Here is a 22,368-nt window from a genome sequence, read left to right as displayed (position 1 = left end):
CTAGATGGACCGATTATGGCTGTTCTTGTGTACTTTCTGCTATGAGAAATTCCACTGAAATCATTACAGCGATAGAGTCTGACACTGTAACACATATCCAGATTTAACTTCATTGTGTTTGGGGAGATTAGAGCTGGGGTGTGGGGCAGGTCCAACCAGGCAGCTAGACAGGAGTGGCATGTATAGAGAGAGAGAAAGAGAGATGTCTAGAGACAGATAGATATTTTTCCACATACCACTAGAAATTTACATTGTAAATTATTTCCACAAGAAATAGCACAGTCTGGTCATTTAAATACAAAAAAGAGAGAGCTAAGGTATTAATGTTGGCTTCTGAGTTCATCATGTTTGTGCTCATGCACGAAGAACATTGTCTATCTATTCTAGTTGCCAGTGCCTCAAAGCACAAGAGCATTAACTTGGCAAAGCTCCTTCTTAATAACTCTGCAGAATTGTTCTGCAAATGAACAAAGATAATGTCGGTCTGACAGGTGCAGATTGGGCTGTTGATGAAGGTGTAAGCTGGGAAGAGAGAGTTCTCTGATAAATTCCAGCATCAATCTGACAGAGCAGCTGGGAAACAGTAGTAAATATATTCTCTCTTTTTCAGTGTCACCACTGAAGCGTCAGACTCGTTCCATTCCACCCTGAATTGAGTCTCTTATCCTAAAACTATCTTGTTTTAAGCTTCTGCCTGCTCCACTCTATTCAGTTGCAAATCATCTTCCTGGTAAGATCCAAACATCGGCCTAATCGGAGTATTCCTCTTCCTTCCTGTAAGCTTCTTTCTGATGTTTTTTAAACAATGAAGTGACCGACTGAATTCATTTAATTTTGTTATTAAGGTAATGACTTCGTATTTAGATTTTGACTTGGGAGAGATTCGTGCTGTTACAGAAAACTATCCAAGGAGAAAGAATAAGGGGGAAGAAAAGAAAACCTCATGCTCTGTAAGTAGCTGAACGTAGTCTCCCTCTTCTTTATCCTACTGATTTTATTTAAGATAAAATAATCAAGAAATAGGCCATGCAATCTGTGTCCCCACCCCCGCAGTAGAATAGGGAAGGGAGGCGTGGCTGGTGTCATGCTGGGAATGGGAGGAATCTGGGGCCCTAGATAATACAGGCTCTTCTAATGCTCAGTCAGTTGTAGGGGAGTCAAGACGAGAGGAAAGTGTTTTGCAGGGAATGTTAACCAACGCAGCCCATGACAAGGCGATAATGTGCCTATTTCATAGGAGAATACAGGTAGAGGCTTTCCTGCTTAAAGAGCCTCTCACTCTTTGGTCTAAAAGTCTGTGGGCATGAAGAGCACCAATATTCACAGAGAACGAGAAAGGGCTGTAATTTAGGGGGTCTGCTGGTATAATAGACCAATGTGTTTTAAAAACTGTTTCACCTCTGCCTTACTTTTCCCCTCCACTGCAGTGGTTGACAGGACAGGTCATTCTGATCTACCTGGGAGTATGTGATCAGACCGGCACATGGATGTGAGGGGAGTAAGAATTTTTCCTGCCTGGGACAGCTAGAGCAGCCATCTAAGTGCTTCATGACGGCTTACTCCTCTCTGAGCAGGGGGGTAGGACCTCGTGTAGAATATGCCTGTCAAGGTTCCTCCCCCACTCTGAACTCTAGGGTACAGATGTGGGGACCTGCATGAAAAACCTCCTAAGCTTATCTTTACCAGCTTAGGTCAAAACTTCCCCAAGGTACAAAATATTCCACCCTTTGTCCTTGCCGCTACCACGACCAAACTAATACTGGTTACTGGGGAAGAGCTGTTTGGACGTGTCTTTCCCCCCAAAATAACTTAGGCTTTCAGCTGGAGATGGGGAATGCTATGAGATAATTAACAGCTCCCAGGCGCTCCTGGACCATGAATGGCCCTTCCCACGATGCTTCCATTTTATGGGCCTGGAGCGCCTTTAAGACCATGACATGGTCTCCTACTTTGAAGGAACGCTCTCTGGCATGTTTATCATACCAGGCTTTTTGCTCTTTTTGAACATCCTGTAAGTTTTCTCTAGCAAGGGCTAAAGAGGTTCAGAGGGTGTTTTGTAGGTTGGTTACAAAGTCCAGAATGTTAGTTCCTGGAGAAGGTGTAAATCCCTCCCATTGCTGCTTCACCAACTGCAATGGCCCCTTAACCTCACGGCCATATACAAGTTCAAATGGGGAAAACCCTAAACTGGGGTGTGGTACAGCTCTGTAGGCAAAGAGCAACTGCTGCAACACTAGGTCCCAATCATTGGAGTGCTCATTTACGAATTTACGTATCATGGCCCCCAAAGTTCCATTAAACTTCTCCACCATGCCAATTGTTTGATGGTGGTAAGGAGTGGCAACCGAGTGATTTACCCCATGAGCTTCCCAAAGGTTTTTCATAGTTCCTGCCAGGAAATTAGTCCCTGCATCTGTGAGGATGTCGGAGGGCCAACCGACCCTGGCAAAAATGTCTGCTAGTGCCTGGCACACACTTTTAGCCCTGGTGTTGCTTAGAGCTACTGCTTTCGGCCATCGGGTGGCAAAATCCATGAAAGTCAGTATGTACTGCTTTCCTCTGGGTGTCTTTTTCGGAAAAGGACCCAGAATATCCACAGCTACTCGCTGAAATGGAACTTCAATGATGGGGAGTGGCTGGAGAGGGGCTTTGACCTGGTCTTGGGGTTTTCCCACTCTTTGGCACACCTCACAAGACTGGACATAGGTAGAAACATCCTTGCCCATTCCCTCCCAGTGGAATGACCCCCCCAAACGGTCTTTGGTCCTGTTCACCCCAGTATGGCCACTAGGGTGATCATGGGCTAAGCTCAAGAGCTTGGCCCGGTATTTAGTTGGAACTACCAACTGACGCTGAGGATGCCAGTCTTCCTGGTGTCCACCAGAAAGAGTTTCCTTGTATAAAAGTCCTCTTTCTACAACAAACCTGAATCGATTAGAAGAGCTGAGAGGCGGTGGGTTGCTCCGTGCTGCCGTCCAAGCTCTCTGGAGGCTTTCATCTGCTTCCTGTTCGGTCTGGAACTGTTCTCTTGATGCTGGAGACATCAGTCCCTCATTGGATTGTGGACCTAGGCTTGGTCCCTCTGGAAGCGATATAGGGGATGGAGCTGTTTCTGTTGACTGTGAACCGCTCTCCGCTGGTGCCCTATGTTGGGATTCAGGCTCCGGCTGAGCCTCTTGTGTTGGGTTATCGGCTGCTGCCAGTTCAGGGTCGGTGGGGCCCTCTGGTGTTGAGGTTGCAAGTACTGGATTCAGTGCTGGCAATGGGTCTGGTGTTGGTTGTTCGGCTGGTTCCGGTTCTGGGACTGGTTCCGTCTGGGTCTCTGGGACTGGATCCATTACTGCTGTTGCAGACATTGGCCTGGGGTCCGGGTCCATCACCTCTGACCGGGTCCTGATAGAAGTTTCCGGAACAGAGCTAGGCCTCACGGCTTGTTTAGCCTGGCTGCGGGTGACCGTTCCCACCCTCTTGGCCTGCTTCACATGATTGGCCAAGTCTTCCCCCAACAGCATGGGGATGGGATAATCATCATAGACTGCAAAAGTCCACGTTCCTGACCAGCTCTTGTACTGGACAGGCAACTTGGCTGTAGGCAAATTGAAAGAGTTGGACTTGAAGGGTTGAATTGTCACTTGGATCTCTGGGTTGATTAAATTGGGGTCCACTAAGGAAGCATGGATAGCTGACACTTGTGCTCCGGTGTCCCTCCACGCGGTGACCTTCTTCCCGCCCACACTCACAGTTTCCCTCCGCTCCAAGGGTATCTGGGGGGTATCTGGGCCTGTGGACCTCTGATGTGATTCCGGTGCAATGAACTGTAATCTGTTGGGGTTCTTGGGGCAGTTGGCCTTTACATGCCCCAGCTCGTTACATTTAAAACATCGTCCAGCTGATGGGTCACTGGGGCGAGGAGGGTTGCTGGAGAACGGGGTGGCGGGACGATAATGGGTCTGGAGGGTTCTTTGGGAGGTAGGTGGGGCTTTGGGCGGCCCCCGGTAATAGGGTGTGGTCTGGGGTGGTCCCTTCTGGTCTCCGCTCCAACTGCGACCAGTTTTCTTCTTCTCTGCCACCTCCACCCATCTGGCTCCAATCTCTCCTGCCTCGATTACAGTTTTGGGCTTCCCGTCTAGGATGTATCTTTCTATTTCCTCAGGAACACCCTCTAAGAATTGTTCCATTTGCATTAGGAAGGGCAAATTTACTGGAGATTCAACACTTGCTCCTGATATCCAGGCATCCCAATGTTTCACAATGTGGTAGGCATGTCGGGTAAATGACACGTCTGGTTTCCACCTTAGGGCTCTGAACCTCTGACGAGACTGCTCGGGTGTTATCCCCATTCTGACTCTCGCCTTGGATTTAAACAGTTCATACTTGTTCATGTGTTCTTTAGGCATTTCAGCCGCCACCTCAGCTAAGGGTCCACTGAGCTGCGGCCTCAGCTCTACCATGTATTGGTCAGTAGAGATGCTGTACCCAAGGCAGGCCCTTTCGAAGTTTTCTAAGAAGGCCTCAGTATCATCACCTGCCTTGTAGGTGGGGAACTTTCTGGGATGGGAAGTGGTACCTGGAGAAGGATTGCTAGGGTTTGTTGGGATATTCTGCTGGGCCTTTATCCTCTCCACCTCCTCCACATGCTTCCTCTCTTTTTCCTTCTCCTCCTCCACATGCTTCCTTGCCTCCATTTCCCTCTTGTGGGCAGCCTCCTGTACCTCCTTCTCCAGCCGCATGAGTTCTATCTGTCTTTCATGTTCCCTTTGTTTTTCCTCAGCCTGAAATTTGGCTAATTCCAGCTGTAGTCGAGCTGCGGATTTTGTCATTCTAAGCTCTCTGTTTTTAACTAACTTTACACCCGAGGTTTAGAAATAAACAAACAAAACTTGGCTGTAAAATTTTGCTGTGCTGGAATAGAATACCTATTCTCTGATAGTGATTGTCAGCCTACAGAAAAAGGCAATTCCCTTGTCTCTGCTCTGGGCCCAAATTAAAGCAAAAAACCTCCAACTACTTGGAAACCTGCTTACCCAGCCCAAAGAAAAAGCAAATGGGTAGAACACACACCCCCTATTTACTTTTAGGAAGAAAAGAAAAAAGAAACCTCTGGGTTGGAAGACTGTGAATTTCCCTGCAGGAGTTAAGTACCCTGCCTCTATGCAAAGAAAGCCTGCAATTCACAAAGATAATCCCCTTTTGTCTCTGCTTGGCCACAAAGCAGAGAAAAAACAAGCTGCTTTCAGTTTCAGCTGCTTTCTGGATTTCCTTTCCAAAGGAAAAAAAAATTCCTTTTTAAAATCTGTATTTCTAGTTCAAAAAATCTCAACTGGATCTCAAAATGATTTCAGGTTAATCCCACCACTATGCCACCATGTCAAGGTTCCTCCCCGACTCTGAACTCTAGGGTACCGATGTGGGGACCTGCATGAAAAACCTCCTAAGCTTATCTTTACCAGCTTAGGTCAAAACTTCCCCAAGGTACAAAATATTCCACCCTTTGTTCTTGCCACTACCACCACCAAACTAATACTGGTTACTGGGGAAGAGCTGTTTGGACGCGTCTTTCCCCGCAAAATACTTCCCAAAACCTTGCACCCCACTTCCTGGACAAGGTTTGGTCAAAAGCCTCACCAATTTGCCTAGGTGACCACAGACCCAGACCCTTGGATCTTAAGAACAATGAACAATCCTCCCAACACTTGCACCCCCCCTTTCCTGGGAAATGTTGGATAAAAAGCCTCACCAATTTGCATAGGTGACCACAGACCCAAACACTTGGATCTGAGAACAATGAAAAAGCATTCAGTTTTCTTACAAGAAGACTTTTAATAAAAATAGAAGTAAATAGAAATAAAGAAATTCCCCCTGTAAAATCAGGATGGTAGATATCTTACAGGGTAATTAGATTCAAAAACATAGAGAACCTCTCTAGGCAATACCTTAAGTTACAAAAAAGATACACAGACAGAAATAGTTATTCTATTCAGCACAATTCTTTTCTCAGCCATTTAAAGAAATCATAATCTAACACATACCTAGCTAGATTATTTACTAAAAGTTCTAAGACTCCATTCCTGGTCTATCCCCGGCAGAAACCAGCATATAGACAGACACACAGACCCTTTGTTTCTCTCCCTCCTCCCAGCTTTTGAAAGTATCTTGTCTCCTCATTGGTCATTTTGGTCAGGTGCCAGCGAGGTTACCTTTAGCTTCTTAACCCTTTACAGGTGAGAGGAGCTTTCCCCTGGCCAGGAGGGATTTCAAAGGGGTTTACCCTTCCCTTTATATTTATGACAATGCCATAGACGGGGGTTTCTGATGTTGTTGATTAAATAAGAATTTCAAGGAAAAGTGTCAGCGTTACTCAAATAAATTCCACTTCTTAGTAGAACACGTTAAAACAAACAAATTATTTTTTTAAATGAAAAGCTTAAAACTACTGCTGAAAATTTTGACATAAGAAGGGCAAGACTGGGTCATACCAAATTTTCACCTAGCCCAATATCCTGTCTTCCAACAGTGGCCAATGCCAGGTACCTCAGAGGGAAAGAAGAGAACGGGTAATTATCCCCTACTGCCCACTCCCAGCCCCTGACAAACAGAGGGAAACCATCCCTGCTCATCTTGGCCAATAGCCAATTTTTGGCTGTTTTTTGTCATTTTTTTCTGGGAACCACCCCTCCCCCCTTTATCCAAGCAGCGCAAGTAAAGGGCCTTTCCATTGCCATTGAAACGTCTCCACTGCCTTCAATGGGAGTGACATTGAGGGCAGAAATTTCAGAAGGGCTTGGTCCTCCCTCACAAAAGGGTCCAGATTTTCATCGTGTTGGAGGCTGAGCTTTTTGAAAAATCTGGCTGTTGTGGGCTGGGCTTTATGACGTGATTGTTCAAAAATAGTGAGGTGACGAAAGACAACAGATTTTTCAAAAGTGTCTAAGGGCTTCTGTGCACAAAAAGTGACGTTGGTATAAATTATGTTGATCAGGGTGTGGCTAAGGAACCCCCGGCCCGACGAAAGTTATATTGACTTAAGCGCCAGTGTGGACAGCACTGTATCGACGGGAGAAGATCACCACCTCTATTGGGATTGGTTTTATTATGCAGATAGGAGGGTTCGCTCCCCTCAGTTTAGAGTATCTTCACCAGGCACATTTCAGCAGCACGGTTGTCGCGCTTCTAGTGTAGCATAGCCCTAAGCGAGTTATACAACTAATTCTCATTGACCTATTTGCATCTTTAGGTTCCCAAATTTCAAGGATTAAATTCAGCCTGAAAAGCAGCTGTGCTAAATATTTCCAAATGCACGGAAGCCCTGATATCCCCTGCAAGGCGGAAACCCCAAGACTTAGCACTTACTACCTCTGGGGCTGAAGCCTTGTGCCCGAAATGGGGGCGAGGAAGACATGTGGGGCTCTGGGAAATAGTCTCTGAGAATTTAAGCCCTGCTAAATACCGATGGTAAATCTGGCTCTTTGTTCTTCAGTATACAGTGATGGGTTCTGCAAATTCCAGAGATAAATCAATGGATATTCCAGTTGTCATGATGTCTTCTGCACAATCTTGTCTACAACACTCATTCATCTCAGCATTCAAGGTTCTCCTATCTCACTACATATTTTTTTTAAAAATTGTTTATCTTTTGCTTCTTCGAAGGAAAAAAAGACCAATTCCCAGGGGACATCTTGTCGCTTTCAAAATTTTGTTCCAACAGGATTCAATTTTAACCTTGAAAAATGCAAATGTGACAGTTTGTATTTCACCTTGAATGCTGTTGGAAAGCCAATGTCCAGTGTCCTCAGCAATCCCCATTCATTTCTCTAGTTTTATGAGGTGCACAAATAGAAACCACCAAATTCATGTGCATTTTTACTCAACATACCTTGCCTTAAGGCATATCTTCTAACTGAAAAACCCGGGGCCTGATTCTCCCTGGCCCTGTACCGTGTGTGGTCCTGCATGTCTGTGAACAGTGGGTCTAAAATACTATCAAATCGCCATGATAATGTTCACCCTCATTTGCCCAGCTGTAATATATTCACCCTCCCCATGGTTCAGCCTCTTTTTGACCAGGTGATAGTTTAAAAATGGCTGCTATCATGAGCAAGCTTTGAACCTGCTTCAGCACCAAAGTGCAGACATCTACCAATGGGGCTAAAAGTGTTCAGGCTGTTAACTTGTTTGTGGATTAGCCACGAGCTTTTACACAAGAAGAATCAGGCCCAATATTTGTGGAACAGAGATTTTGTTTTGTCGACTTGTGACTACATGTGAACTCTGAAGGAACTGATGATCTTGCCTGAGACAAGGGGGCGCAAAGTGCTAATATCTGTTGTTGGGGTTTGGTTCTCCTCTGCTTTGCAGCGTATATGAGCATTTATCCCTGTGCAAATTTTGTGAAGAACATTATCTTTCTGGTTCGGTGTTATTCTGCATCTGGCATGCACCCATTTTGCACTGGTGTAGATAATAATAATAAGCATTAATAATAAATTGTTATTAGATCTTACATAGATGGTCACACAAGCTGCAAAGCAGTGGACAGGAGATTCCAACACTCAGTTACACAGTACAGACAACGCTTGGAAATTTATTGAGCGTCTCATGATATTAACTGGGAATTGGTCCTGCTTCGAGCAGGGGGTTGGACTAGATGACCTTCTGGGGTCCCTTCCAACCCTGATATTCTATGATTCTATGATTCTATGATTTGTCTCAACCTAGCTCCTGGAGGCCGGTGACTAGGTAAGAAACCCCCTTTCATATTTTTTTAAAACTAACTTTTTGGCGTGCATGGTTGCAAAGAAAACCTTGAGAACATTATTCAAGTACACCCAACCATTTCAGAACCAAAAGACAAATATAAAACTAATCAACATGTAAACCTCTCATGCTTTTTAAGCCAAATCTCATGATTTTCTGAGGCCTGACTCATGATTTTCAAATTTGAGTTTGGCAATTCTCTGCACTGTAACAAGTGCATTAATCCCAATGTAATTAACCTCAGTGTAATTAATCCCAGTGTAATTCTCGATATTTGGTCCAGATTCCTGAATTCCAACAGAAAAGCAAAAGCGTCTTTGTTATTCCTTTATAGAACAGAATATTTGAGCAACAGTTAAGACCAAATAATTATAGGCAGCTATATAGCGATACAATTCAAACCACCAATATAATGGCTCCATAAAATTGCCTAGGTTTAGGTATACACCAACACATTATTCCCATGGCTAATGAGTACTTTTTAAAGAGCTATAACTTTCCAGGAGTTCATGCATTTCCTGGATTCATAGCCATTTAGTAGATGGCTGAAAGAGCAAGAAAACCTGCAGTCAAAAGAGACGAAAGGGAGAGGCAAAGGTATGCCATAAATCTTTAGAACTGGGATTTCCAGAAGTTGTGGAACTGCTGAGATAAACAGATGACCTGTCCCATAAACATCATTTTCACCACTTTTTCACCACTCCTGCTTTCCAGGCCTATTCTGGCGATGAGGGAGGCTGATTTGAAACAGAAGCGCACTAAGGGGTACTTGTGGTCTGAAATTGTATCCCTCTGTGCCATGGAGTCATCCATGATAAAGCAGGCCTGCTGGGCCCCTGTAATGGAAACTTCCCACTGAAATACAGGTTAAAAAAGAAATTGGGGTTGGTGAAATGTTAGGTAGTACTGTTCAATCTGACTCACTGGCTAGGCTTGGTCTAGGGAAGCACTCTTAGAGATGTCAGTGTTGCGCTGAGACAACTGGTATAGTCCTTACAGAGCTGACATTATGTAAGGTTTTGGGTGTTAGCCACAATGTTGGCTAAATTGAAGCTTGGCTAATTTACACTCTACCTTCTTGTATCCTCCCAGCTGAACAAGGGATTCATCTTCATTTTTTGCCCTGGCCTGCGCTATGACATTGCGGCAGTGGCGTGAAATAGCTATCATGCTCATCCCCCAGTAGTTGGTGAAATTATTCCTATATGGGTTTTACGTAAAGCATTCTGGAATCAGGGAGGAAGGACCGACTACTGCAGCCAGAAAAGTAATAAAACGAGTTCCTCAGCCCAGTGCGGCAACAGCTTCAAGGGACTGTCCCCCTTTTCCTTTCAGTCCTTCTTGCTTCACAACTTTCTGCAGGAATCTCTCCTGCTGAGTTCACTGAGCATCACCACCCATGGAGGCCCAGGTGTCTCCCGCAGGTTCCCACTACCCTCTCCCAGAGAACTTCTTGCTGCTTCTATTCCTTACAGCTGCAGCTGATAATTGAACAGGTCTGCCACCCATCCCTGACCCGAGGCCTCTGGCTCTTTAAAAGGACCATACTGTTACAGTGCCCTTATTTAGCTTTAGGCAGTTGCCTTACACAACATCATTATATGTACTTTTTTGTAACTATATTAAACTTTCCTGTCCTCCACGGTCCTAGATTAGCCAGTATCTTTTTCTCTCATGGTTAATTTATGGCACGGGGACCTGATCAGTAATTATTTTTTAATGCTATGTGCTGTTTCCTTATTGAATTGCCGATATATGTCTAACTATGCTTGTTCTCTCGCCACAGCTGTAAGATAAGCGATGCCTGCTTCATGAGAGCCACTACCCCATTGAAAACACATGCCCAGGAATCCTGCGGAGAGCTCCGAGGCTTCCGACTGCTGATGAGAACTTGAATATTTCTAAACTCTCCAATTTGACTAATTGAGAATAATACCACATTTTATTGGTTTCAGAGGCAGCCATCTCCCTTCAGGTTTATCAATAGATTACTTGCATAATTTCGGCTATTTTCTCCTGTTAGACATATTATAGACAGAGAAAAGCACACAAGTGCATGTATATATAACGAAGATAATAGATAAGTGGTGGTGGTGGTGAAATATATATTGATTTGTATAAGAATATGCTGGGGTATCTCTCTCTTGCTAGATAGATTCACGAGTCCCTAGTCCTTTTCATCAGTCGATCTCAAAGTGCTTTACAAAGGCAGTTGGTGACATTAGCCCCATTTTACGTATGGGGAAACTAAAGCATGCAAAGGTAAAGTGATTTGCCCAAGATCACCCAGTAGCAGAGTCAGGAATAGAGAGCACATATCTGTCTGATTCCTGGGCACATTCCCTACACAGACAAACTGCCATTATCAGAACTTTTAAAAGAGCTGGCTGAGGAGCTCAGGGGAAAATTAATGTGGATTTTCAATATGTCCTGGAGCACTGAGGAAGTTCGAGAAGACTGGAAGAAAGCTAACGTTGTACCTGTGTTGTAACAGATTAAACAGGATGATCTGGATAATTATAAGCCTGTCAGTCTCACATCGATTCCGGGTAAGATAATGGAATGGCTGATACATGACTCTATTAATGAAGAAATAAATGACTCTGATATAAGTAATGCCAATCAACTTAGATTTATGGAAAATAGTTCCCGTCAAACACACTTGATATCTTTTTTGATGAGATCACAAATTTGGATGTAAAGCTAATAATGTTGCTGTAATATACTTGGATTTCCGTAATCTGTCTTGTTATGCCATCACACTTTGATTAAAACCGAAGAATAATATAAAATCAACACGACACACTTGGAATGGATTAACAGCTGGCTGACTGAGAAGTCTCAAAATGTAATTTTAAACAGGGAATCATCATCAAACGGTTTCTTTCTAGTGGGTTCATGCAGGCATCAGTTGTTGGCCCTAAGCTATTTCACATTTTTATCAATGACCTAGAAGAAAACACAAAATCGTCACTAATAAACTTTGCAGATGATGAAAAAATTGGGCCAGTGATAAATAGTGAAGATGACAGGTCACTGAATGATCTGGATTGTTTTGTAAACTGGGTGCAAGCTTTTATTCTGGCTTAATGTAAATGTATACATATAGGAACAAAGCATGCAGGACATACTTACAGGATGGGGAATGGGTGTTCCATATAATAGGGCTGGGGAGGTTCTTCCTCCCCTAAGCTGCTGTAACCACCGGACCCCGCCCCCCCGCCCCTGGTTGCAGGGTTTGGCCACATACCACCAGTTCAACTGCCCCGATACCTGAATAGGCCATATCAAAAGCATCTTAACAGAAGGTTTTTGTTTTCCCCAGCGTGGGTTTGGTCTGGGGAGGAGAGGCACAACGTTGCTTCGGCCAGCTCAGGACTCCTCGAGGAGGTACCATGGGGGGGACTTTCCAGGCTGGGGCCAATCCAGGAGGTGTGCGCTCAGGGCTTCGGTCAGCCCGGGGCTCCGGCAGCCTTGGTGCGTGGGCGGGGGGTGCTTAAAGGCGTGGAAGAGGGTTTTTGGCTCTGGCTGCAGCGGGAGACAGGAGGGGGCGGTCTTAGGGCTCCAGCCGTGGGGTGGGTGTGGTGGAAGGGGCAGAGCCTGTGGCTACCCTCCCCAGAGGGGAGCTGCACCCACCACACATGGATGTGGACATTTTTATGGGAAGCAGTGACTTTGAAAAAGATTTGGGGTGTCATAATGGATAATCCACTGAACATGAGCTCTAAGTCCGACGCTGTGGCCAGAAGGACTAATGCAGTCCATAGATGACTAGGAGTCGACAGCTTATTTTACTAGAATTCTAATTGTTGCTGGAATCCTGTGTCCAGTCCTGGTGTCTGCAATTCAAGGATGTTGAATTGAAGAGGGTTAAGAGAAGAGCCACAACAATGATTAAAGGGTTAGAAAATCTGCCTTATAGTGATAGAGTCAAGTAGTTTACTCTATTTAGCTTAACAAAGGGAGGGTTAAGGGGAAATTTGATTATAGTCTATAAGCACCTATATGGTACATTTATGGTACAGGGAAAGGTCTAAGATGAGCCAATGGCTGAAAGCTAACGCTAGACAAATTCAGAATGGAAAAAAGTGTAGGTTTTAAAGCGTTGAAACAATTTTCCAAAATCATGGTAGATTCTTCATCACTGGCAAAAAATTAGGGATTGGCTGGTTTGTTTCTAAAATAAGTGCTTTAGCAATTTGAGGGTGGAACTTCTCTGGCCTGAGCGACACAGGAGGGTTGACTATACAGTCCCCGCTGGCCTTGAAATATATAAATCTATAAATTTTCCATCCCTTCTACAACTTAATTTTACCATTCATAAATTTCCCTTCTGTGTCCAGGGAACACCAGGAGTAAAACTGCCTTTCAAAGGAGGGGATGTAATGAAATGTGTTAGACCTGTTTTAAACAACTTTGAATGTGGAAAAGATTATCATGATCAGAGAAGGGCAGTGTTTCATTAGGAGATGAATTATGTGATACTGTAGTTTAATTAACCTTCTTTACAGTCTTATCTTTATTCATACTGGCAAATTGAATTAGCGCCGTCTTCCCCGCAATCCCAGACATGTTGAAATAACCACCGGCAGCAGAAACTAAGCGACAAGAAGAGACGTGTGTTGCTCTGCAATTGACTCTGTTCCCTGAATCTTAAACATCCATCCTCTAAGAATCATATTCATTCTTGTTCCAGGAGTTGGTCTGCATTATACTGTGCTTGTTACTCTTACAGAGCATTGTGTATTGGTAGCAATTGGGATCCCATGACTAAGGCCCTGCCCCATCGATTAGAAATGCTCTTCACATCTCTGTTACTGATTTGGTGAATGTTCTTAGGCTTGTGTCTTCCCCTTTCAGTTTCCCAATCTGCAGCAAAAGTAATAATTCTGGGGCTGTAAAGTGATTTAAAAAAATTAATCGCCATTAATCACGCTGTTAAATAATAATAGAATACCATTTACATAAATATTTTTGGATGTTTTCCATATTATCAAATGTATTCATTGCAATTACAACACAGAATACAAAGTGTACACCTCACTTTATATTTATTTTTATTAGAAATATTTGCACAGTATTTTTCAATTAACTTAATACCAGTACTGTAGTGTAATCTCTTTATCATGACATTTGAACTTACAAATGTAGAGTTATGTACAAAAAAAACTTCAAAAATAAAACAATGTAAAACTTTAGTGCCTACAAGTTCACTGAGTCCTACTTCTTGTTCAGCCAATCGCTTAGACAAGAAAGTGTGTTTACAATTTGTAGGAGATAATGCTGCCCACTTCTTGTTTACAATGTCACCTGAAAGTGAGAACAGGCTTTTGCATGGCACTGTTCTAGCTAGTGTCTGACCACCATTCCAGAGGACATAAATCCATGTTGATGATGTGTTCTGCTTGATAACAATCCAAAACAATGCAGACCAATTCCTTTTCATTTTCATCATCTGAGTTAGATGTCACTAGCTGAAGGTTTTTCTTTTTTGGTGGTATAGGTTCTGTAGTTTCCGCAATGAACTACTGCTCTTTTAAGAATTCTAAAAGCATGCTCCACACCCTACCGCTCTCAGATTTTGGAAGGCACTTCAGATTCTTAAACCTTGGGTCGAGTGCTGTAGCTATCTTTAGAAATGTGACATTAGTATTTTTTGTGTTTTGTCAAATCTGCAGTGAAAATGTTCTTAAAATTACGTGTGTTGAATTATCATCCGAGACTGCTAGAACATGAAATATATGGCAGAATGCAGATAAAAAACAGAGGAGGAGACATGCAAGGGGAGAGAGAGCAGGATTTCGGAAGATGTGAGTAAAATGGGCATGCAGAGGGCCAGGAGAATCTGTAAATTAATCTCTTCTTCCTTTCCCACCACTGTAGCAGTAGCAGCCGCAGGATTTTCTTAGTGGTATGGATGGCCCTTTTCTTATGCACATGATCCCTAGTGCAGTTGGTTAAACTGGGCCCTGGGGCGGATATGCCGCCCCGTGAGCTATGCAGCCAGGCAGATATGGAGTTTCCTAGCTTTGCAACTTCTATACTTTAGGATTAAGTGACCCATTAAACACTGACCATTGCAGCTCTTAAAAAGCATTTATCTTCCTCACAAGGTGCCTGAACAGAAATGAGCTGTAGCATCTCCTACAACCTTGAGTGTACACACAGAAAGAAAATACCATCATGTTGTCACTCATTTCCATCTTGAAGGTAGGTGACCAGCCAGTAGGATTAAAACCGTTCCATTGTCATTAGCACCCCAAATCCCAGCTAAGAGAGCCATGCCGGAAATTGACAGCTATACACCCGCCTTTTCTTACCTCCCATAGTTTGATGTCCCTCCCTCCAGGGCTAGCTGGATCCACCTGCAGTGAGATGTCCAAAGCACATGGCCAGTTCATACCATCTAAGACCAGATGAGAGCAGGAAGAGTGTGGAAGTAAAGAGCTAGACGATTGGACTCCCTGTCTGTGAGAGGAATGATCCCTCAGCGGCTAATTGCTGAGTAGTTAAAAAAAATCAATGGTAGGGAAATTACAGCTGCCTCTTTAGCATTTACTGTGAGCAACCAGAAACAAGATACTTCTTATGAGCTCAACCCAATCACTGACTCTATAGTGTTATATACCTTCTGAGGATCTGCCCAACAGTATCCAATGTTATTCCGGGTCACTTCAACATTTCTCCCTGAAAGCTTGATTTAAATCACCCTAAGAGATTTTTTTGGAGAATCTTTCCGAAGCATAGGTCACTACCAATGGCTACAACAGAGCGCTTCCAAACTGCTGTGCCGAACTTTCAGCAGGCCCTGGGTGCGCCTCACTGAGAAACTCCAGGCTTTCCCTCACAGAGCCCAGGTCTACCCTGTAAACTTGCACAGGTATAACTACATCTCTCCGAGGTGTGACAATGCACATCCTTGAGCAATACAGCTATACAGATGTCAACCCTCTGCAGCATGTAGACGTCGCTGTATCAGCAGGAGGGCTTCTCCCATCAACACAGCGACTGCCTCGTGGGGAGGTGGATTAACTGCGCCGATAGGAGAAGCTCTCTCATCTGCGTGGTAGCGTCTTCTTCACTGAAGCGCTGCACCGCTGCAGCATTTAAAGTGTAGACCTGCCCTGAGTCTTTGGAGCCCTCTGCATCTTGAGTGAGAAAGGCAACAGCTGCCTCTGTGTTGTGCTGCAGTCTGAACTCCCCAGGACATGAACGAACAGCTCCAGTTCGGATCCCTGGGCGGGGTGGGTTCAGAGAAATGTAGAGTTATGTACAAAAAAACCGCTGATATTTATTCCACAGTGTAGACATTTCTTCCCTGTAACTTTTGGAGGTCAGGTTTGAAATGTGGGAAATGTCAGCGCGGGTATTTTTTTGGGAAATGTCAGCGCGGGTATTTTTTCCTAGGCAAGAAACTCCTGTAATCCCAGGTGGTTTGAGAGGCTCCACTCAAAGAGAAATTGAGCCCTTTGGGCATCCCCTGGTTAATGATGCCCAAGTGCTGGCAATTTAGGAGCACACTCTTTCAGTGATGCTGTCCCCAGCACATTCCTGCCAGGGCCCACCTAGAACTGAAACACTCTGCTTGTCTTTTGTTTTAATACAGGTGAATTTAGGGCTTCATCCAAAATCCATCCATTGAAGTCAGCGGGAAGATTTCATTGAAATTGACTCCAGTGGCCTTTGGGTCAGGATCTTAGCACTCATGAAACTATGATGAAAATGGCCATATATGAGGATAGATAGATAGATAGAGGATAGCACTGGCTAGAGCAGGCATAATGTGGACAGATGCCCTGCAAGTTTCCTCCAGTTGATTCCCGAGAATTGTCATAAGAATCAATGAAAATAGAAATGGACAATCCTCTCCTAGAATATCTAGGCTATCTTTGATAGTGCAGGACTGTGCTCTACAATATATTCTCTGGTGCATTGGACAGTGCATTTTTTAATATCTCAAGTTATAGCTGATGAATATTTTTCCTAGCAGATGTTTTTTATTAGAAAATTATGTTTCATCAAAATCAAAAGTTCCCATGGGCACCTGTCGATTTTGATGAAATTTCAATTCGAGAAGAAATCAGAACAAAGCATTCTGACAAGGAACGCTTCAGTCTTGCTGGAATGCACCGTTTTGAGTTTTTATCTTCAAAATTTTTTAGCTTTTTGTTTCAAACATTATCTTATTTGATATTATAGATTTTCAGTTAATATAAAATTCAGAAATTCAAAACTAGAACAACAGATTTAGGTATTGTCAAAATGGAATATTTTGATTGGTTCAAAACAAATAATTTTTTTTGGCCGGAAATGTTGAAATTCCTTGTTTTCAGCCCCTTTCAGAGTGAAAACGGATGCCAAAAATAACAGAAAGCCCCCTGAAATGGACATTTTGGTTCCCACACAGCTCTCATCTCAAGCAGTGGCATGTCCGCCTTCCACTCTCCTCCATACAAGACTATTCCCTGTCCCATACATCTCACCATTAGGCTATTTTTCAGCCTGAGTTTTCTTTTTCCATAATTTCCTCCTATTGCTCTTGGTTCCTAGTTACGCCCCAAGTATCCCTGCCTTTCAAATGCTTCTTGGTGGGTGTGTTCTTCATTAATCAAGCTCTTTGAATCGAGAAGCAGATCATACATGTCTGATAAAAGTGTCAGACAGCTTCAGCGCATAAGCTGGTTGCTCAGTGGGAGATCAGGCAGGAATCTCATCTACAGCGTTACAGAAATGATCAGGTACATTAGAAAAAGCTTTCCCTCATTCTGAAACATCAGCTTCCACCTGATCCCAGCGCTATGAGCTGCTTCTGCATGCTGGTGCCTCATTGTGCAACTACACTTTTATGCACCTAATGAATTGCACCTACATCTTGTTCCTACAATGAATTGCAGCTGCACATCATAGCGCTGACTCATCTGGCTATCTGATTGCACCGAGAGGAAGGTGGCTAAATGTTATCAGTTATGCTTTTGTGTTAATTACAATTGCAGAAAGGATACTGAAACACTGAAAGGATCCTGAAAGGATACTGAAACATGGTGCATTTATACCTGCAATTTATTATTAATTATTATTATTATATGAATAATAAATTGCAGGTATAAATGCACCATAAAAATGAGGGCTAGTATTTGAGGCCAGGTGCTGGACAACGCCACACAACTGGTCACTGAGAGCTGGAAGTGCCTAGGGACCTTTAAAAATCAGGACATTCAACCTTCGCGTCAATGGTCTGATCCAGTCTTTATGGGCTGTTTCAGTTCCTACGTCCTTACGAACATGCAGCCCATTTCTCAGCTGAATAGAACGCTGCTGATGTGAATGGCGAAAACATGCGTGAGGCACGAGCAGAAAGTCTACCCTGTTCTGCAGAGCGTGCATTGTCACTAAGCCCCTTCTGAGGATTTGAAATTAAACAGCTGTTTCCGTCTCTTGCCACCTAGGTGAACGTTGCCAATGAACCATGGAAGAGGAGAGCAATTCTTCAGCAGAGAAGTGGTCCTTTGTCTGTGAGATTCGTTTCCCAGCGAAAGGGTCAGGTTGCCTGCTGTCTCGACGTCGCTTCCGCAGTATTCACCAAATGCTACTCAGCCAATGGGGTATTTGCAAATTCATGTCCTTGACTTTTCAGTATTCTTTCTTCTTATGCGATTGATCACTTTAACCCAACTTTATTGTTTCTTCCTGATTACTGAGACTTTTGAATCAGGAGAGTGATGAATTTTCAGATGGATAGACATTTTTGCTCTAATCTTTGAACCTTTTGGATCGTTGAGGCTTTGATTTCCTTTACTGATTTCCAGATTTAGCTGTTACTATAAGACCCTTAATGGCAGGTTTGCTATCCATGTCAGATGAGCTGGAAGCCTCAGGGTAGCATTTAGCACACAGGCACATGTGCAAAAGAACCCCAACACACCTGGTTCAGCTGAGTTTCTTGCTGCTGTTCACAGCAAAGATACCAAGGACCAACTGGACCATGGAGCCTGAACTCATCTTTCCCCCGGGATAGGCTGCGGCTGATTTGTGCTGTATCGAAGCTGTTTCCAAAGCTATCTATCATCACCAAAGCCACTTGGTTGATGGCTTTTTTTTAAACAAAGTAACAAGGATGCCAGGCTATGTTTGAATATTTGATCAAATTCATTCAAACTTCAGAGGTTTAAACAGAACTTTTTGGAAAGTTTCAAATTCCAAGAGAAGGATTTAAAATGCAGAGAGATCTGTCACATCACATCTGAATATTCAGGTATTATGTGATGTCACCAGAGCCCTGGAGAACTGTGTATCCCTGTTGTCACAATGTTCCTCTGTTATATTTTATATTTGAAGGATGTGCATACATTTAACAAGAAAAGTTGTTTTCTTAAAAAGTAAAAGATTTGAAATTCCACTCTGCTTCCTTTTCTTTTGGAAGGTCTGTCAGAGCGCCAAGAGGCTGATTGCTCTGAAATGTATGATTTCCTTTCTTTGCAAGAGAGCTATGGAATGTGCAATCCAGTGGCACAGATAACAAAAAGAGCCATCTATCCCAAGCTCAAAGTCAACTTTTGTTTGCATACGTGCTCTCTCAATATGACCGATGTAAGGCATGTGAGTCGATGTAATACACACTTCTGGTCACTAGAGGGAGCTCAGGAAAGACGTCAGAAGGGAAAAAAAGAATAACCGGCTGGGTTACGGTTTTTCACTCTGTGCCTCCGCTGCAGGGGACGTGAGTCTGGTGCAGCCCCAGACTAGCGAGAGTTCGTGTCGCACCTTGTGCTTTTACTTCTGGAGGTCCCCAGTTCAGGCCTTGGTGCATTAGCCGAGATGGCCTCCATCAGGAAAGGAGAAAAGCAAGCTAATGAAACGGTTACATTTCTGGGAATTAATGCAAACCCAGTATCTACTGATTCCTACTTACAGCATTCACAGGGTTGCCATGTGTCACAATTTTACTGGCTTTTGTTGAAGATGCAGCTCCTGGAGTCCTCTGAGCTGTTTGTATGAGAAACTCACCTTCATTTTTATAAAAGGATGTGTCTAGCCCTTGTGGTTGCAGAGAAAAAGCTTGGAAATGTGACCTGAGTGTAAACTAAAGGCTCAGAAAGCAGGAGGCAAATAAAAAGAATCCAACATTTATTACTTTTTTAAAAAAAACTCCTGATTTTTAAACCAATTACATGATTTGGGGGGCCTGGTTCATGATGGTTGACCATTTGAGGCTGGCACTGCACATTAGCTGGGTGCATAAAGCAGTGCTGTCAATTTTATCAGACGTGTCAGTGTTTAACCACTGCTTGGGGCAGGACATGTGATCAGATGGACCTACAGGATCTAATTCTCTCTCCTGTCCTGCAACTTGTGTCACCATTTACACCAGTGAAAAGAGGGCAAATCAGTATTTTATACCACTTTGCCCAGTGGCAAATAACAACATAGGGTGGAGGGTGCAGCCCTATGGTCTCATCCAGTATGGTACCTTTCGCTCAGATGTCTTGCTGCTCTCTTTATATTAATATAAAATGCACACAGCCCAGCACTGATAAGGCCTCAACTGGAGTATTGTGCCCAGTTCTGTCCACCGCACTTTGGGAAGGATGCAGACGTATTGGAGAAAGTCCTGAGGAGAGTGATAAAAATGATTAAAGATCTAGAAAACATGACCTACGGGGAAAGATGGGAGTGGGGGGGAAGTGTTGGTTTAGTCTGGAAAAAGGAAGACTGAGGGGGGACGTGATAATAGTCTTCAAGTATGTAAAAGGTTATTATAAAGAGACTGATACATTGTTCTCCTTAAGCACTGGGGACAGAACAAGATGAAATGGGCTTAAGTTTCAGCAAGGGAGATGTAGGTTAGCCATGAGGAAAAATTTCCTGTCAGGATCATTAAATACTGAAACAAATTACCTAGGGAGATTGTAGAATCTACTTTATGGGAGGTTTTTAAGAACAGGTTATACAAACACCTGTCAGGGATGGTCTAGATACTTAGACCTGCCTCAGTGCAGAAGACTGCACTAGATGACCGACAGAGGTCCCTTCCAGGCCCACTCTAATGATTCTTGATTTCAGTTAGTCTTTATGGGATGCAATAAATACATCTGTGCTATAAACTTTTGATTGGCTAACTTGGGGATGATCAGATTATATAAGTATGCATTATTTATATAATTGTGTGTGTATATGTCTGAATAACATAGAAATTTACAACGAGAGGCAGGATAGGTGGAATATTAGAGTGACACACAGTCTCTTTTTTGTTTTGTTTTGTGCTTGTAAACTTACAGAGTTGACTGTAATTTTCTTGGTTATATAAATTAATACTATCTGTGATGAATACTTTAGCCTGCAGTTCATTCTGAATTCAGGTTGCTTTGATTGGTCCTGTAGCTCACATGGCCTGTTCTGTTCTGTTCCTAGACAAGAGTAACTCCTACACTCATGTTTCTGCTGTGAAGACTCATGATTTCAAGTTCAGAACAGATTTTCTCTATCAATGGTCTCTAGTGTTTGGTTATAGTTCACTGTTTCTGCCAACAAACTTCATGGAAATGAATACACCATGGTGCAAATGTAACCAACCTTGGGAGAGTGTAGGTCTCCTTGCCCCTCTATTGGCTGATGTGCATAGAAAAAGTATGAGTAGCCCTCTAGCTATAGCTAGAAGAGTTGGTCCTTTAGCTCAAGTGGCACTAACTCATATCTCTAGTATTGACGAGAGCTGTGCTGCCAATGTTTTGGTTTTGACAAATGGTTTTGAAATGGTTTTGTTTTGTTTTTGTAAATGGTTTTGAAATGTTTTGGTTTTGACAAACATTTCATCGGGAAGATTTCTCAGGTGCAGAATGAAACTTCTGGTCGGAACCAGAGAGACCCATCCCAAAATGGCCAGTCGCTGGTTGGTTAGAGAATTTATCTGGGCCCTGTGCTCATTCAGAGCAGGTACCCAAGGATGGCTCTCCCACGTTGCAGGTGAGTGCCTTAACTACTGCAGGACAGAATCAGTTCCCTACCTGGTAGAGCTGTTTCACGCTGTCTAAATAATTAACTGGGCAAGAGAGAAAGACTGGGATGTGGAAGACACAAGTGCATATGGTCCAAATGTGGCAGAGCAGGAATTTGAAGGTCGGTTGGCTACATCCCAGCTAAGTGCCCTCACCACTGGATTACTGGCTGTGCTAAGGTAATGCACTCTCTCTCTCTCGCCTGTTATTTCCCAAAACATTTTGACCAGCCTCATTTTCATTTTGTACTGTAATGAAACCGAATGTTGAAACCTTGAAATTTCCCACACAATAGAATTCTTGTTTTCGTGGCAGCCCTGGGACTGAAGGGCATGAGGGTCAAACTGTGCTGTCAGCTCAAGCAGGTCGGTAAAACAAACACAGACAGAGCGAGTTGATGTAGGATTTTGGAAAGACATTTGCTGAATTCTTTTCTTCCTTATTTTCCCAACTCCCAAACCTAATCAGTCTATTTGTCCTTGTGTATATGAGTATCTGGCTGTATACAGGCACCCATACACACGTGTATATATACTCATACACAGACACACAGTGTATGCCCGATTAGCTGAATAGCCTCGGAGACAGGGATTTTATTCGGATAATGGGGAGTTTGGATAAC

At 43.4% G+C, this 22,368-nt stretch overlaps 1 long non-coding RNA gene across 1 annotated transcript; it reads left to right on the top strand.

Annotated features, from left to right (window-relative positions):
* Positions 1-484: 484 nt before the first annotated feature.
* On the top strand, positions 485-11,475 carry LOC140900505 (uncharacterized). Its single transcript, XR_012155647.2, has 4 exons — positions 485-730; positions 846-950; positions 7,478-7,588; positions 10,541-11,475. It is a non-coding gene; the product is annotated as an uncharacterized LOC140900505 (long non-coding RNA).
* Positions 11,476-22,368: the final 10,893 nt, after the last annotated feature.

Source organism: Lepidochelys kempii, chromosome 19 (genome assembly GCF_965140285.1).
Source record: "Lepidochelys kempii isolate rLepKem1 chromosome 19, rLepKem1.hap1, whole genome shotgun sequence".
NCBI classification, from domain to species: Eukaryota; Metazoa; Chordata; order Testudines; family Cheloniidae; genus Lepidochelys; species Lepidochelys kempii.
This window is presented reverse-complemented; position numbering and strand designations above follow the sequence as displayed.